Source organism: Papilio machaon, chromosome 26 (genome assembly GCF_912999745.1).
Source record: "Papilio machaon chromosome 26, ilPapMach1.1, whole genome shotgun sequence".
NCBI classification, from domain to species: domain Eukaryota; kingdom Metazoa; phylum Arthropoda; class Insecta; order Lepidoptera; family Papilionidae; genus Papilio; species Papilio machaon.
Window position 1 is genome coordinate 3,980,026 of NC_060011.1, and position 19,997 is coordinate 4,000,022.

Genomic DNA, 19,997 nt, shown 5'->3' on the forward strand with positions numbered 1-19,997 from the left:
TTTTATCTTCCGGACACTAGATGTCTCTATACCGAGTTACATGGAAACTTACATAATCTTACTTTTTTCTAGATGTAGTAATTTCGCCTGTGATAATTTAATAGCAAAATTTTTATGTGCAAAATCATGTTTATCAAAAAATACATTTTACAACGAGATCCGCATATTTGAACCATTTTTTTAATTTTCACATTATTTTTATGTTTCCCCTCAGGCGGTCGCAACCGCGAAGAATTTATAAACAAATACTCGTCCTGGAGATGAACCCCCGACGGGTCCGAACTAGTAGGGCCCGTCACCGGACGATCACACGTGTGTTAAGCCGTTCATATTATATTTACAGACGAATATTTCTAACTTTGCCTTGTTACATCGAATGATATATTATTATCAACTGTTATTTTCTAAATTATAGAACAATATTACAGTAAGAAGCACATTACAGATTACAGTATTTGTGTTACGCCAGACTTGAAGTTGAGCCAATGTGCTTGTGAACGGTTGCTCGATTTGGCAAAAAGCCACTGTTATCGCAAATCCTGTCGCCATGTCCCGCTAAATCATGATAGCTACGGAACATTTACCTTTCCTCAAACGGTCTTTGTGAACGCATATCAACGGTTGTCAAAGTTGCCGCGAAATGTTTTTTCGTTTGGCGTCAATTTATTTGTCTTTATTTTTTATTTCAATAACACTTTTAGGTTGTTTTAAAATAAAATCATTAAACTATTAGTTTTAACATACCAAAGATATTTTTTGATAAAATTTGTTTGTAGTTTATCTGAGATACAGGTATCTAAAATACACGATACAAATTACGTATTTTCTTCTTGTTATATAATTTTTTTTAATATTCTGGTTATAACTTGTACTTATTTACCTTTTGTTAGGTAGGTAGTACCTAAATACTACGTTTGTTAAAATACTTTTAGTAATAGATATAACTGATTTTATGTTGCTATTAATTTTAAATGTGACTGCCATCAGTCAAATATAGCACCTGTTACCTAAGTTCTGCCCCTGCGGAGCGACTCTTTTCATAAATAATCAATAAACTGTTTTTATAAAAGTATTTTATCTGAGAAAAGTTATACAGTGAACAATAAAAGATTCGTTTCAGAAAGTTATTTGCCTCTAGTACCTGAAATACTTATTAAAAAGTAATTTGCATTTCGTATTCCGTATGTTTTAAGTTATCTTTACATCACTGAATAAACTCAAGCCATTAGTGGACGTAAACAAAAAATCTTCAATTAAAGCAAAATCAGAATAACTGCTCATGAGACCTTACAGGGACTATTACGACTTATTATTGAATATTATTGAATATTATTGAATATTAATAAATATTTAATACAAAAAATATTACACTACAAACTATTACAGTACAATGCTACTGCAGGATAAATGTTAAATACAGATAGAGCAATTAAATACTATTTCTCTTTACTCTGTCCAGGTGCTAGTTAAAACAGGAAGTCTAAACGGTGTTACATAAACTAACTAGTTAACTAAGATATTGTTTCAACGTCGTAAAACATTATCATTTATATTTATTTGTCACCTTATCCATTCACTGTGGACTAATTGAATGCAATATAATTTAAAAAATAACAACTTTAAGTTGTTTTCCTTGCGAACTCAAAATGCCGTCGGTTTAATTCCTTACCGTAGAGCCTTTTTAGACAACCCAAGCGATCTCTCACTCGCCTCTCGCCAATTTAATTTTTTAAACCCAATCATTCAGTCGACCTCGGTTTGTGGACGAGAGCGGGCGCTCTAGGCGCCATTTTGTTTTTATTGTCAAACTACGCGGTAGTGCTGTGATTTATTTAAATTTTAAATAGTGAATCGTGATCTATTTATTTAGTTGTGATACATATTTATATTTTGTGTTTAAACATTATTTTTTTAGATGTGTTTTGTGTTTCGAGTGTTTTTCAAGTTTTTAAATTTTTAAATCATTTGAACTATCGCCGGTATTGCGGATGCTTTTGTTTTGGTAAGTTTTTTTTTCAATCAAAACGTAAAAATTCTCACGGAAACAATTATTTTAATTTTAAAATACATAGGTACTTTTGGTATTTATAATTGTGCATAAAATAATAAATCGTGTTTCATTTCTGATTATATTAAGAACTGGTTTTATTCTGTTGTGATTATTGTTTGAAACAAGTGAAGTTAATGTAATATTAATTTCTTACGTTAGAATATTGTTAGTGTACAAAAAAACATTTGATTCGAAAACTCACAGAATTCTCACGGTTGTCTATAGTTAATCAAACTTTTAATAAATTACACAATGTAACTTTGTAACTGGCCATTAGGTTCACTCTCGCTGACAGGTTAACCTTTTCAGATCGTCGTTTGAAAGTAAGAATTGCATCTTTAAAAAGATACATCCATATACAAGAAGACTGCAGTGAAAAATAAATTGCTTTATTAGATTGTTATTTTGGCTTTTTGTAAATGTACTCTTAGTTTTACAATATCATTTGTTCCAAAAAAAACAACAAAGAATTTTTTTTTATTTTGAAATGAACCAAGACCTATCTATTTGGAGGCTGATGTTAAAAAAATAGATATATTTTGTTAATTTTACACTAGTCTTTGGATGACAAAACCTCTGGTTTAAGAAAAAAGATTATGAAATAGTTCGAATAAGTAATGGTTTGTATTATAAACCTTCACAAAGTAGCTAATGATGACGTATAGAATTCTATGACTCATTGAGGTATATTATCACAGAACCCTCTATAAAAGTAAACATAATATAGAGAGATATAAACATACTGTAGAGAATGTAATCCGCCATTTTTACACCGCGCACAAATAATCTAAATTGATACTTTATAACAAATATGTAACCATAGGGGTAAACAATACGTAACATAGATTGGATATTATTTTTTATCTATATTTGTATTATATACATAAATGAACCATGAAATATTATAGAATTGTATAGTCAAAATTGGTTATAGTGACATCGTAAAGTAATAACTTACCAACTAGCGGTTGCCCGCGACTTCGTCAACGTCAGTAATAAGTCCCGTCAAAATCTGTCCAGCTGTTTCGCAGATTACCCGGAACAAACACGGATTTTCGGACAGACAGACAGGCTTACATTAAAAAATAGTTTTTCTTTATAAGTTAGGTAAATAAATAATGTTTGTGAAATATAATTTTTTTCGATATCACATAGACACTTCAATTTTATTAATTGCATAATTATTGTATCGTTTGTAAGACTGGTGTTTCACCAGTGAAAATCCACGGTTAGAATTAGAAATATAGAGCTTTTGTGATTCGCAAATTTTTATGTGTTCAATCTTAACACTTTAACTTCACCATCGGATGAAAAGAGTTTATAATGATTTTTATAATAAAATAATATAAATGTATACATTATTTAAAATATGCTTTTCCGTTTTCCATCTCGCTGTTTGTTAATTTATTATAATTAAATTTCAAAACTAGAATATATTTTAAACATGAAAGTTGAAAGTGGACAGGGCAGTTCTCCATGGTTGTATTATAACATTCATAAGGTAAAACGATTAGTGACAGAAAGTTAGACGAGAAAGGGACAGGTCACACTTTTTACCCCAGTCGGTGTTGTCCCAGCTTAAAGTCAATTTGGTTCCTATCTGATTTATTTTAATGTCTCAATTATAATACAGTAGTTAGCTGCTTTAAATGGACAGCTTGGAGGTGTCTCTCCGTGTATATAATGTATAGCAATGTATAGCGATCCTTAAGTTATCTGACTCATTGGATACTCTGACGGTATTCTTCGAAACCTCGGTCTACAGCCGAAGGCGAGTTACGTAAGGTCTAATAACTCTTGCATCCTTCTTGTTTATGTAGCTTTTAGTTTTGTAACCAATTGGCATGATGTAGCGTTCATAAAATATTGTGTAATTTATTTATAAAAGTATTTATTCATGCAAATATTCGTATATTGTCATCCCTCACATTCCCTTTGAAAAAACGGAGATTGCAACATGTTTTTGTACGGGTTTTTGCATAATGCAAACCCGCGATAAGATAAAGTGCAATTTAAAAATATTGTTTAGTTTTATATCCTGATAGGAAACAGACACATCAAACCAGGAACTTATTTTTATTATTGTATATAATGTATAACTTCCCTCGCTATGTACTATGTAACGTAATATATCAAGACCTCGTCAACGTTAGCGAAGTTCCTCGTAACCCGAGTCAAGGTGACAAATACTGGGACTTATAAATGTCATGCATGAGGGGGTGATTTTGTTCCCATTGGACCGATGGATTCTATGGATTCGATCAGTCACAATAATCATTCCTCTCATTATTCTGAAAAATTAGAAACAACAATAAGATATTTTACTTAAAATGCTCTTAAGATGTGCATAAAATATTTTTATTTTAATTGAATATTTAACATATCTATTACAAATATGCCAGTGCTGATGACACATTAGAACGTTAAGTATGCTTAACAAGAAAACAGAAACTCTTCAAGTAAAAGCGATAGTCGCCAGCAACGGTGGAAGGTGAAATACCACGACCCCACAGAAGTCAGGCGTGAAGTAGAAGTAATTCTGCGTTTCGTTTGATGAGTGTGGTGCCGGAGGCCTAACTTTAGTCCTCTTCCCCTTCAAACCCTTTTCTTTTAAATGAAAGGATTGGGATTTGTACGTATGGTAAGGGGAAATATTATCTTTCTGTGCGTCCCCTTCTCTATTAATTAAAGGTAGGCATCTGCAATTGCGGATATCTATGGGCAGCGGCTTGCTCGTTTGCCACCTTATGATATAAAAAATATTGAGTTTACTTTAAGCACTACTTTGAGCTCTTTACCGGATCGGTCAATTCAAGTTATTTCTAAATTTTACGCTGACGTCACGGCTAACCCGACCGCCTTGCGTCTGCCTACACTCCACCCGCGCGGATCATTTTATAATTAATACATTTAAATCATAAATTACTAATAATTTTTAAAACTATTGTTATTTTTAACAAGTGGTAACATTTAATAAGTGATAATTAAGCACTGCCGTCATACTTTTTTTAAGAACATATACAGCAGAACCTGGATAAGCGGGAGTTCAAAAAACCGCGATATTTTTCTCGCTTACAGAAATTTCTCTTTTACCCGATTTTCTTGCTTATGCAGGTCGTCTTTCGATAACGGACAATAACTCCCCCTTATAGAGGTTTATTTCTTAACCAGGTTCAACTGTATAATTACAACTTTGTTTAATTTTTTTTTTCAAATTAATCACCCTCTCAGTTTAAAGGCGTCAAAATATAAAGCCTAAAGCGTGTCGTAAGTACGAGTATAGGGCTTTTTATTACAAAAAGAATTATTCAAAAATGTGCCACGATTGCTACGATCCTGCATTATAATGTGTAAACAAGCGTGTGTTTACGCTTTATTATATTAGTCTAGAAAAATACTAGTGGCATTGAAAGTGTTAAACTCACAAAAATATGGTGAAAAGTTAGGAGGCCTAATTTTAGTCCTCTTTTCCTTCCTACCCTTTTCTTATAAGGAACGGATGGGAAGGGGAGGTGGATTTGATGGAGGAGGAGATGCATAGGAAGGTTAAATAGTCTCTTTTTGTGCGTCTCCTTTGTTGATTGAGAGCAGCGGTCGTTTCGCCATTTCGGCGAATTCATGTGGCCGCTTGCTCGTTTGCCACCTTGTAATATAAAAAAAGTTCAATTTGAGTATAATTTCATACACATCATTAGGGCTATACGGTGTTTGCCCACCGTGAACGCGAGGTACTGAATTAAAATAGCGATTTATTCCACTTAGGTCTGTAACTGTGACCTAAATCTATGACACAGTCACGACTCTATCCTTTATTAATGTCGACTTCCATAAATCAGAGTAAATTACACTTTATGCGCCTATGAACGCAACGGAATTTAATCGTTTTTTTTTCTTTCTGTACAACAAAGGTTCTAATGGCACGCTAATCATTAGCTTAAAAAATGGGTTATAGACGTGCGTGCTTGCGTATTTCCATTTGGCGCGAAACTGGAACACCTTTTTCTAAATCTATGTAAATACTAGCTGTCGCCCGCGACACCGTCGTGTATGTTTGAGATTTGTGCAGTTCATCTTCCTGGTTTTTCCCTAAGGTGGGTCGGAGCAATATATACTACTCCCTCCTTAGTCATAAACTCTTTCAACCAATTGACCTTTTTCTTATTTTCATAACTAAGTATTATACAGTTAAGCTTATTTATATTTTACAGTAATCTAACTTACAGAATTCAAGAATAAATAACGACTACTTAAGGTTGTTTTGTTGGTGTGGCATGACTAATATACGGCAATAATTCCTACCAAAGCTGGAGCTTATACCAAAACGGTTTTATAAAGTTGCCCAACGTAGAATGTAAAGCGCACCGTCCGTTGCGCCAATTGACCTTCGATTAACTTAACAGGTGCTTTACTTGTCTCACTTAACTTAATATGTGAGCCTAGATAACTTACTGACTACTTATTGACATCATTTGTACGTAATTGTATAGGAATAATTTATAATACAACTATTTTTTACTATAAGCAGTTCTTTAATGTATCATTTAAACTATGGGACGCCCTTAGTGGGCAATTAGTGATTGTCAGTGTAGCAGTAAGTGTTTGATGATGCGAATATAAGTTTTACATAATTTTTTTTTCTTGTTATCCTCTTCTTCTTTGACCAGTAAGCGTAGCTAATATTTGTGACAGTCACCGTCGTATCCTTTTCGCCAATTACGTCGAAATTCGTATAAGATTTTTGGTGTACTTTACGCTGCACAAATCTATATATATATAAAAGAAAGTCGTCTTAGTTACACTATTTATAAGTCAAGATCGGTCGAACTGATTTAGCTGAAAATTGATGGGGACTTTTTATCTTGTGTGCATTTTTTTTATTCCGCGCGGACGGAGTCGCGGGTAAAAGCTAGTTTTAATATAAATTTTGTCGATTATAATACGGCGATTTACTCAAATATTCGTGCTAGGCCCACTGTAATTTTATGTGAGCTATCTTGCTGATATTATACATGCAAATGTTTAGATGGATGTTTGTTAGAGGTTATCTCCAAAACGACTTAACGGCACTCGCTTAAATTTGGCATAGATGTAGAACAGTCTGAAAGAATAGGCTACTAATTAAGTTTTTTAATTCCGCGTGGACGGATTCGCGGGCGACAGCTAGTAAGTCATATCTGATGTGATGTGATGCGATACAATGCAATATAATGCTCGCCTAAGATAATTATATAAATTCTTGCAACATCATTCAATTATTATTACTATTTTCTTGTTATTAGTAACAGTGTTACTAGTTAGGTATACAGTTCTAGCGTCACTTTATGCAACTAGACCTACATGTATAGAGTTACCGTGTTACGGAATTTCAACCGACATGTCTGCCATTTTACTATTACGTCATTTAACTTGTAATAAGGGTGACATAAAGGTGACTAGGTATGATGACGAAGTTAAAGGTGTTTTTGTGTCAGTTTGTTTTATATGGTTTTTTAATAGCGTATCGTACTTTAATTTGCGAAGACGGGTTGTGTATAGACTTATGTAAATTTTGAAATACCACTGTTGAAACATCTCTACAAAAAACATTTTGTTTTCTCTGTTTTTTGCAAAGATAATGAGAGAGATGTCAAAATGTTTTGTGTCATTGTTTTGCCAAGTGAAACGGGAACCTCTCTTTCTTCTTAATTCAGTTGCTTCATGTAGCAACCCTGCAATAGATCACTTCACTCCACCGGAGCGTATATTGTGCCACAATCACGATTTTGCTATTTATTTCCGAATACAAATAGCCGTATAATTGCTCGTTACATTTCAAAATAACTTCACAGCAATATGCACTGAAATACTTTAATACAAAGGCGATAATCGTGCAGACGAACTGGATACTGTTTGACATGTTTGAGGGTACGCGGCAGGGTTGTCAGTTTCTTGATTTTTTGATGATTTATAGATAAGGTAATATATAAAATTTTGTTTAAGTAGCTTTTACATTAGTGATTTTCACCCCATCACTACGAGTAGATAGAGTGTAGATTTCACCCACTAAGTTTAAGTAAGCTAAATCCTAAATGAATTTATAATTTTGGGTAGTTAATAATTTAATGTTATCTGGTCTTTCGTAAGTTGGCACATGGCGTAAAAGTCGGTTCTACTTGTTTTTATCATACTAACAAAAAGTTTGTCAGTTATCATTTTCTAGGTTGAGGAAAGGAGTTCCCGGCATAAGTGTTTCTGTCCAAGTGTGATATGGTTAGCATTAAAACCAGAGTCAATAACCACTAAGTAAACTAAAACCCACCATCTTTTGGTCTATCATGACTTAAGACAAGGTGGGATCGCGGTCAAAAGCTAGTTTATTCATTATAAAAAAAAAATATTTATGGTGGCAACCCTGCCCGTCACATTGGGGTATAATGAGTGCATGGCAATTTCTTTTGTGGTAAGATAAGGATACACGACCATGGCCTAAAGCTTTGCCCTACTTGTGATTGTGTAACTGTTTTTTTTAAAGTGACTTCATTAAAATGTCCAGATAAGTATGAGTTTTAAAATTTTAGAAATATATATCTTTATACACATCTATTAGGTTATACGTAATCATGTTTTTGGGCATGCATTTTTTTTTATATATCATACAGCCTTCACCATTAATGTCCTATTTTAGTGTGTAGAGTTTTATAAAGTAATTGTTATTCGATTCGCAACTACTTATCTATGCCTACATGACCTAGAACATCTTAGAAAACAATATAAAATATGGACTGTGTCTTCGTCTGATGTATTATCGGATTTATTTGTTCTGTTGAATAGAGTATATCCAAGTCCATTGACCACTAAAAGGAACATCAATGAAACAGACTTAGGACAAGTTGTGGACGTGAAAAAATTAAGACATAATGTAGGTTGTAGGCTACCTTGACAATGTCGTTAATATTTATGTAACTTTTTGCCATGTAACATTTATTGTAAAGACGTTAAATATTACGTAAAACTGTCCGTAACTGCGTACTGCGCGGGCGCCATGTTTGTGACGTCAGAGCAAAGCCGGTCAGCGATTGGTGGACTGTGTCAACCTTGCGTTGAACTTACACAAGAAACACTATTTGCTTACTTTTTGCATATATTTCAACTTTTTATAACGTCGTAGGAAGCATATTTACAAATTACATTGTACATTCATTATTATTGTAATGTTTGTGTAAATGTGACCGCGTGGGTTTGTGTATTCAAAGACAACATTATTGAACTGTTCGGAATAATATTCTAAGATATAATATTGTGACTATTCGAGCATCTTTCTAAATAATATCTCCCAAATTAATATTTATTCTAGTAAGAGGCTCACAAATACATTTTTGACCCTTTGTTGTATTTAATGGTACATTTTATATATCAACCACTAATCAAGTTATTTCAAAGATTATTATAAGGATATCACGGTTTAATTTAGTCTACTTATAAATGACTCAGTAGTTTTGTTAGTTAGTTTTAAATCGTTTCAGTAGTTTTGGCGCGAAAGCGAGACAGACAGGCAGACAGTTACTTTCGCATTTATAATAATAGCATGGACAAGACGCTGAGTGCAGTGGATATTGAAGGCGTTTATTTGAGAGCAGGTTATCGCACGTGGGTGCAGCGAGGTGGCATGACGTCACAGAATCAGTAGCCTTCGATAACCTAGATAACCGTGGGACTAAGTAACAGATACCTTTCCATTATAATGGTGGAATAGTTGAGGTTTTTCATATATCTACAAAAACAGTAGCAACCGTTTAATACGACATGGGTTAAAACCATATCTTGTATTGACTATCAACTATTAATTAAAATTATTTATCCTATAACTAGCTTTTACCCGCGACTCCGTCCGCGCGGAATAAAAAAAAAAAGAAAAAGAAAACGGGGTAAAAATTATCCTATGTCCGTTTCCTGGTTCTAAGCTACCTGCCGACCAATTTTCAGTCAAATCGATTCAGCCGTTCTTGAGTTATAAATGGTGTAACTAACACGACTTTCTTTTATATATATATATATATGAAGACTAGCTGTGCCCGAGAGACAGACAGAGCTACTTTCGCATTTGTAATATTAAGTAAGGATATTAATAATCGCATGTCCATGTACACGAAGTTTATCTCAGACATTACTTAAAGCATAAAAACAAGAAAATACGATAATCCTTGTAATCAACTATATTCTAATAATAACCGTTTTTATTTCCTTAAGTCTATAAAAAGTAAGAACAAAGCGCTTAACTCATTCTATATAGTATGCGAAGTAAGTGACCATTGAAGGAAAATATAACAAAGTCTGTATATGTAGATATATACAGACATATATAAAAAGTATATAATGGTCGACACAAGGTCGCAATGTACGTGACTATGTTATTGTCACAAGTGTTTAATCTTGAATTTCGTGTTCTACTCAAGACGCAAACACGAGCTAACGCTATTGTTTCCCGCGCTTTTTAACATTCAAAACTTTGTGCAGTTACATAATTTTAGGTACTTAACGACTCTTAAGTTTAAAGTAATAAGTATGTGTTACAAATAATTGGCAATATGTTTATTATACGAGATAAAGTAGCTGCAAATTTGCATTAAACAAACTTATTTTTTTAAAACAAAAACTAGAAATATCTTCAGTGTTTTTCAATTTGGGTTTTTTGTCAATGTATCGAAGTTTTGAAGGCTGCATTTCATTTCTTACTTTCATACTGCAGATAATTTTTTCCTCAAAGGTTGGCAATGCGTTCGGATTTTCCATTATTATCAAACACTAAATAGCAATGGTAAAATTCGGAAATGTATTTAAACCCTGAGTAGATTGATTGAAAATTAAATCTGATTAATTTACGTTATAAATCAATTCTAATCGACTTTAAAAAGTTTTTAAATCTTTAAATTAACAGCTTCTGTCAAACAGGTAAAGAAAAATAAAGATGGCGAACGTTAATATAAACCACGACCAGATTAGACGACCTTGTGGAGTGGTGTCATTCCGCAAACCTTCCTTCGTGACAAGTCGCTTGTCTCAGTTCAAGGTCACACTGGGTCGCCGGGTTTTTGGACACGCAAAGATAATTTTAAGTACTCAAAGCGCTTAAAAAAGGTTATATCCTGTTGATAAGTACCGAGACATTTTGCAAAAAGTTTTATAATAGAGGCTTTTCTTTTTTTAGTTTTGCTAAAAAACCAAGCAATTTACCTTTTTCTAAAGGTTGGTTGGCAGAAAAACTACACAATTTTTTTTTAATAGTTGTAACAAATGTAATTTTAAACACTTAGTATTGATAATCCGTAGGTTTAGGCAAGATAATTCATATTTTGTCCATCGTTAAAATTAGTGACTTGACAAAAATTACCGTACAAATATAGTATCGGTAAAATAAATGTTGGAAAACCCAAATATCACAAAATAATTATGATATACTGAAAAATAAATCAAACGAATATCAAATTAGAGATTTGTATCAAACAAAGCAAACGGATCTAAAAATATAAACTAATATATAAACAATAGTATAAAATCGCCGTTCATGATATTTTGAAATGTCCACAAGTAAAGGGCCTTCGTACACAATGCAACGTAAATAGTAGTGATGCAACGGAAGTGTCTTAGCGGAACCAGAAACGGAAACAGATGTCAAAAATAAATTTTAGCAGAAACGGAAACGGAAGCGGATGCGGAAACAGAAGTGTAAATAATATGAAAAAAAAACATATTTACAAATATTTTTTCTTTTGGTAAAAACAGTTTGTATTCGTTTTTAATTTATTAAGGCATGGGATATCGGTGTCCTTTAGCCTTCAATGTATGTATTTTTACTGTGCTGCAATAAGTTAAAATACGTATTCATAAACGGAGGCTTTTAAATATTAAAACCATTTTACAAATATATTTCTTTATTAATAACATTCACTGCTGACCACTCGGATCCTAGTGGGCAGAGCTATTAGTAGCGGCGCCTCCCCCTCGGATCCGAGCGAGGGGCCCGTTCACTTTGTAGTAGTAGTAAGCCGCCGGCGTTTGAAGCGAAACGAAAAAAAGAATTCGTTTCATTCTTACAGTGTTATAGTGATTAGTACCACGCTCGTACGGAGGCAAACATACAAATATCTTGTATCACATAAAGCTAAGTCTGAACTTTGTTATGTATGTATATTTTTTAATATATGTATGTCCTGTATGTGTATGTGTGTGTTTACGTGTGTGTGTATGAAATGTTACAAGATCTTGAACCATGTAGATAAAAGATTGTTTTGATTAGTATCCTTACATGTTTTACTCAATATTCTGGAATTTGATGAAAAACTTGACTTTGTCAAAATCTTGTAACATATTAGTACACAGAAATGCGATCGTGGAAGTAATATCTACATATTAGTGAACTAAACCATTGCCATCCCTAGCGCTCAAAATGATGATCCCTAGCGATCAAATGCAAAAAACGTGTTTTTTTTATTTAAATAATTATAATAACATTATTAATTTAGCTATATGTTCAAACACTCCCAGATTCTAAATAAAAATTCACCATAAAAAGTTTTGGCTCCCAGCTGTCACCTTTTTTATTTTGTAAACAGTGAATGTGTTAAGTATCAAATACCCCAAATCTACATTACAAAAAGATATAATTATTAGGCGTCAGTGGCTCGTGGCACTTGACTTGCAATCTGCAGGGGCTGGGTTCGAATCCCGCCATGTACCAATGTGTTTTTCGATTTACATATGTACATTTATCCGACGTTCTTACGGTGAAGGAATACATAGTGATGCTGCCTGCACATATCTGAGAAGAAATTTAATGATATGTGTGAAGTCAACCCGCTCTGGGTCAGCGTGGTTGACTATGGCCTAGTCACCCCTAATTTGGGGTAGGCTCTGAGCCCCTCAGTGGGGATGTATAGTGAGCTGATGATAATAATGATGATGATATATCACTTATGGTTATCACTTATTCAAAAGTACATTTAATAACTCGTAAGTATGAAATAGTCACATTTTGCCAGTTGTCAAATTTAATATGGAAACAACTAGACAGTTTACTCCAGCAAGAGAAACTGATTATTTCAAACAGCAGCAGAAAATATTACGCGCTTAAATTCACGAAAAAGTACGGAAACAAACAAATGCGACAAGTGCCGAAAGGCCGCGCACGGACTGCGTGTCTCGCGCCGCGCATTTGGATCTCTCAGCCGTCGTAAAGTTCCGTTTTATCTCCGTTATAAAAGTTGCGGAAACAGAAACAGAAACGGATGTTGAAAAGCGTGCGGAACTTCCGCACTTGCGGAAACGGAAACAGACATCCGTTGCATCACTAGTAAATAGTCGAAACTAATATTCCGAACCCACAACATTTGATCGTCGACGCAAATCGTCTATTCGTTCAGTACATGTCAACTGTATAGATTTGCTTCACCTTCATCGTCAGGTTTCGAAGTTTTACGTTGTCTTGTTACGAAGGGCCAAAATAAAGACTTAATATGTGACTGGCCAAAACAAATGTGCAAAAACATGTCGTTATACCTTTCACTATCTTTGTAAAAATGGAGGTAAAAAATAGACCAGGTGTTTTGACATTGAAAACCAATTTTAAATAATAATAATTTCCAATAATACTATTGCCAGCATTTAACCTTTAAATAAAAGTGTCAAGTATAAATTAATTAATTCAACATGTTAACTGGCAACCCAATAACGTGACAATACACAATCAATGATACTGAACGGTGTTGTTTTATTTAATATATTGTTTGTACCAGCTCTTAATATGTTAACACGGGTAATTTGGAGCGGCCGAGCGGGGCAAGGTCGCACAACTAGTCTCGCCTTCACCACTGACTCATTATCGATATATTTCGCTCGTAAGTGCAATGAACAGGTGTACTAAAATGTACCTGACACCATCTAAATAAAGGTTTTACAATAAAAATATTATTGTAGCCAGAAAGATTTGACTGGACATAACAAATATTCCTTACATTTTTCGTCAATGATTATCTCTCTCTCTCTCACTCTCACTCACTCTCTCCCTCTTTTTCTTTTGTCGATTTCTACCGTCGAAACAAAAAAAAATATAGACAGCAATATGTTATAGATGTTAAGCATTTCACAGTTAACTGATTTCTGTGATTAAAAGATTGAATATTTGAGTTTCATAACCTTTTCTCTTTTTTGAATTGTTTTTGGGTCATAAAAAAGAAACAAATGCAAATAACGAAAGTTCAATTCAGCCTTCGGCATAATAAAAGCACGTTTTTTTTTAAACAGCTAACAATAACACATTTTGTAACAATAACAATCATTGAAACAGCCCAATATTTTTTTTAATACATTTTATCTCGATCTGCATATCAATTAAATAAACGACCTTGGTATAATATGAAAGACTTTATCGAAACTAATTCCAAACCTTTGAGTATTAAGAGACAGGACTTGTCAAACCCACGCAATCCCCCTGAATGAACAATAAGTTCCAAACTTGCTTCTTTGTGTGCTAGTTTTATGTTAGCTGTAAATTATTAAGTTAATATACATTTATAAAGACTTTTCAATGTAACGTAAAATTTATACATATTTGTAATTGTCGTCTTTACTTAACCCACCATGAAAATTGGGTGAATTTAGTTGGTCTTTGTAAGGCGATTATTAGCCTAGTCCGTTTCCCTATAGTCAAAGATCCCAACCAAAACTAATGAGTAAACGTGAAACCGAAATGTCGTGCCCCGTATAATAGAATTCAAACATTTTACCGTGCTAATGGACGGCCATTTTGAATATTGCCGCAGATTAAAATAATGTTTGTTCTAACTGATTTTATTTCTAGGTTACATACTTTGGAACCTATTGATAATGCCTATTTAATTAATAATAGTAAGTTAGAGTGTAGATAAACAAAAATGTAGTAATATAATGTTCGTAAGAAACGGGATTCTTACCACGATTAGGCTGTTTGAGCTCCCGATATTTCGGCACAGTTGCATGCGCCATGTTCACGGGTTGACTGTGCCGAAATATCGGGAGCTCAAACAGCCTAATCGTGGTAAGAATCCTGTTTCTTACGAACATTATATTAGTAAAAACCACGAAAGTTTGAAGTTAAAAATGTAGTAAATTTGATAAAAATTAAACAATAGTAGCCTTTCCTAAAGCCTAATCTAATTTCGGTCTTAGAAATATTCTTGTACGGATATTCAAAATCACTTATGAGACACATTTCATGTATTTATCCATAATACATAGTCGCACATAAGTGATAGAAAAATCTTAAGTATCCATTTAAAGTTTAACGGACAAATAGCAAATAAACCAGAAACAATTATTCGTATTATAAACAAACCACTATCTCGATGGTGTAACAGTGCCTTTAACGGAACTCTATGGGTAAGTTGGAAGGTATTACGCATTTAAATACAGAGTTCTCTTTACATCGATAAGAAGAGGGGAAAATTCCGTCAGTATAATTCAGACCCACGCAGAAACATTACCGTTTCGATATGACCCCTCGATTGAGCTCAATACTTATGTGATTGTCGATGTGACAAGTAACCTTTTATTTTAAAGCCACAATAGCTTATATAAGTCAAGAGAATACTCTGTAATACTCTCTATAAAGACTATTTTGGACATTGCAGTTTTGCAGGAAAACGTTTGTCGGATTACCAGAGGTCTACTTAATCAGTAATTATAGTCAAATTCGACTTGTACAATATAATAAATGCGAATGTTTAGAATTTAGACGGATGAATGTTTGAAAGTATCTTCGGATCGGCTCAATGGATCTTGATGAAATTTGGCATAGATATAGAATATAATGTGGAAGAATCCATAGGTTTAATTATTACGTTTTTTTTCAATTCCGCACGGATGGAGTCGCGGGCGACAGCTAGTCTTTTGAAATCTGGTAATAATAACTTAATTCAATTATTTTTCTCTGCATATATAAAAGAAAGTCGTGTTAGTTACACTATTTATAACTCAAGATCGGTCGAACTGATTTAGCTGAAAATTGATGGGGAGGTAGTTTAGAACCAGGAAACGGACATAGGATAACTTTTACCCCGTTTTCTATTTTTTTTTATTCCGCGCGGACGGAGTCGCGGGTAAAAGCAAGTACTGTATAAATAACCTAGTTATTTTGATGAAGATTTATTGCTTATTACTCGTACATTTCGCTTGGTTTTAAAAATGTGAGGGTATTTTGTCAATGTCATTACAAACTGTGATCGTATTCTCAGATTTACAGGCGGCATTCTTGTTCAACTGATAACTTGTTTATAGATTAATCTATTTAAATTCTGACATTTGCATTCAAGTGAAACCAGTTTTTATTTACGATGCATGTATTCATTTTTTTTTGGTGTTAAAAATTCAATCTTATTCCTGTGTGATTTTTTCCTTTTTTTTATTTTTTAACCTCCTATATAAGTTTTCGTACCTCTATTTTGCTTTTAAACTGAGAGCAATATGTTTTGTATGTGTGTTTTGATAGTGGAAATTCGTAACAATACACGACCTTCAATCATAACAAATGACTGATGTTACTTCATGTCACGTCACAAGCGATTTGTCACGCCAAGCATCATTAATTACAATAATGACTGTTGATGTACTAACGCATAAACACGTTTATATGTAAACTTGCACCGTCTGGGCACACTATATAACGATATCTCTTACCGTGATTTTCTGAGTCCAAAATCTCCGTTTAAAACGTATTGCCATCTCTGTGTTGTCAAAGATAATAAAAGGGATGACGATATTTTTTACATAGATATATATAACTTCAAACTTTCGTGGTTTTTACTAATATACTGTTCGTAAGAAACTGAAATCTTACCACAATTAGGCTGCTTGACCCGTGAACATGGCGCATGCAACTGTACCGAAATATCGGGAGCTCAAACAACCTAATCGTGGTAAGAATTCACAGATATAGACTGAGAAACCCTCGGATAGTGTAATTTAATATTTAACACTGGATTTGAAAAATGTTCAAAGTTTTAATTTATTTTCATTCATATTTTACTTCTGATTTTTTAAATAGTAATTTGAAAAGCTCTCTTAATCTAGAAGTGGTAATAGAGATAGGCTACAGTTTTCTATTTAACTTTTTCACATACAAATCATTTTTTTCTTACTAAGTAATCTTGTTTTCCAATTTTGAATGGAACATTTAGTGGTACTTCATTCATCAACTGCTATAACTGTATGGAGAACGCAACGACTTTTGCAGAATACCAGTGTTTTTACCCCCAGAGGTAATAAATACCTCTGGGGGTAAAAACACTGGGGGAGGTAATAAATATATTAACCTTGAGCAGAGGCCTTTTTTGGTCTGCATTGCATCACTTGTTCAGAATATTTGTATTCAATTTTATTTTCTTTAACCAAATTTAATGTCTAATGCCACCCAACTGTAAGGTCTTGCAATAGGTAGAATAAAATTTGAAGAACTTCCGTTAGTCAGAGAGACTCCTCAAGAAGAAGAATTTATTCCTTTAATATAACTTTTTTAGCGTCACCAGTCTCGGTATACACTCGCTTAGCAACGTGTACTTTATTATTTAAACTTAATAATATCATAACATCACGTTAGTTACCCTGGCAGCTGTCAATCGAGCGTATACGGTCAAGGTGAGCCGGCCGTTACGATCAGCCTAGTGGCTAGTGCTACAGAATCTATTATAATCGATGCACCCAATAACAAACTTTATTTTCAACTATACTAACATTGAGCATGGCACAACCTAGAGATTTTGAGAGGGGTTAGCTCTGATTACAATATAGTCTAGTAAATAAATTGAAATCAAATAAGTATACATCCGCAGCAGATATTGCACTGATGGTCTGCTTATCTATTGCAATAAATCGACCACATAGATGATTGTGAATATCTCTACTCCTTTTCATAATTTCGTTGTATGAGCTTTTCTTCCTTTTTAACAGTGGTAGATCTCGCAACAACAATATTTGTTGGGTGCACGAAGGGGCCGGATCTACCGGTGCAATACCACGACCACACAGAAGACAGGCGTGAAGTGGAAGCAATTCTGCGTTTCGTCTGATGAGTGTGGTGCCGGAGGCCTAATTTTAGTCCACGTTCCCTTCCCACCCTTTTCTTATTAGGAAAAGATGGGAAGGGAAAGATCCTCTTTATGTGTGTCCTCTGTCGATTAAAGGTAGGCAATACATCTGCATTTGCGGATGTCTATAGGTAGGTGTCGATTAGCTACTTCAGCGGATCAGGAGGTCATGTGCTCGTTTGCCACCTTATGATATAAAAAATATATAAAAAAAGGATAGCAGTGAGTATAACATTGAGTTGAAATAAACAATTTAAAATATTCAGTGCTTGTTAATTTGTTAAATAAACAGGAATTAAATAAATTTCTGTTTGTTCTTATAAGAAAATGACAACTTTTGCAGTCAACTTCCTTAGCAGAGAAATTACAAGGTGATCGGCGTCAACACATAATGGGTCATTGGACCTTGTACCACCATTTTGAGACGTATGCCAAACTTTCAGTATGTGACGTTTTCAATAGCATTCTTACATTCGCCGCGGTTAAATTTTAAGTATTGTTTAAACAACAAACTTCCATATGAAAGAAAATAATGTTTAAATGCTGAAAATTATATTCAAAAGTCCAAAACGTGCTTGTTTTATTTGTTTATTTTTTCTAGATTTGCAAATTTATATATCAACTAGCTGTCGCCCGTGAATCCGTCTGTGTGAATTAAAAAAAACGTTATTATAAGCCTATGTGTTCTTCCAGACTATGTTCTACATGTATGCTAAATTCCATCGAGATCCGTTGAGCCCTTATGGAGATACCTTCGAATAAACATACATCCATCCATCTAAATGCTAGTAAATGTTCATTCGGACATTGTTTTTCTGTGAGTGAAATAAACATTTAAAAAGTAAGATTTTATTAGAGTTTTCTTGTGTGTTTTGGTGAATTTGAGTATATGAATTTATGACATAATCCAAATGTAATTTTATCCTTTCGCCAAAATAAAAAAAAAGACAAAGAAAACGGCAGTGGCAATGTAATTCGTGCTGTTTCCTCATATTTCAATACTTCGTAATAACTTTTTTGTGTACATTATTATTGCTTCATAAATTCCTGTCGAATGCAACACAAAAAAGTTGAATAAAAATGCTAAACGTTTAAATAATGCAGTGATATTTTTTTAATATGTATAGTGGATATGGGTCTAAAAGTCCGCTGAATTGTAGTTTAGTGACTTTCTAATGTGTTGCTTAGGCGCTTTTTAAGTGACTAAAGAACTTTGAGTGCGAAAGTTTCAACTATAAATTCAAAATTTAACTGTAACATTGATCGAGGCGAACACATACCAAAAAATCTGGATTCTCAGGCGTCCAGTCGATATTTTTTCTTCAACAAACTTCCCAAACTTTACCTAAATTGGAACCGAACAAGTTCCAAAATAAAACTTGTCGATATTTTAATGTCGCGACGGCCATCTGAATTTTAATGGACCGTCCGCCATTTTGTTTTTGTAATAACTTACTGAACGACACTTTGGGCGTCAAAAATTTTGCAAACCTCGTCTCCTCGTTAAAGATTGCATGTTTATTGATGATAATAAAATAAAATTTATGTTACATTTTAACAATAAATTAAACCAATACTTTAGATTAAATATTAATGAACAAAATTATTATTAATAGAATTTCACTACAGACAGAAGACTAATTGCTGTTCATATTAAAAAAAAAGAAAAAAAAATTAACATAACATAAGAGATTCAAGTAGGAATCAATCACCAAGCTTGAATTAAAGTAAAAGGAAGACTCTAAATCCAAATAAACTTACGTATCGCTTCATTTTTATCTAAATGAACTTAAATTCTTGTTTAATTTAACTACATGTTAAGAATCTAATCTATGAATCTTTCCCAATTAGGCGCA

General features: G+C 33.4%; 1 protein-coding gene across 1 annotated transcript in view; it reads left to right on the forward strand.

Moving 5' to 3' along the window:
* The first annotated feature begins 1,900 nt into the window (after positions 1 to 1,900).
* Positions 1,901 to 19,997, forward strand: part of LOC106708197 — a 53,992-nt gene continuing 35,895 nt past the window's right edge. The window contains exon 1 of the mRNA XM_014499674.2: positions 1,901 to 2,002. The gene's annotated coding sequence lies outside the window, so the exon portion shown is untranslated. The remainder of the gene's footprint in view (positions 2,003 to 19,997) is intronic.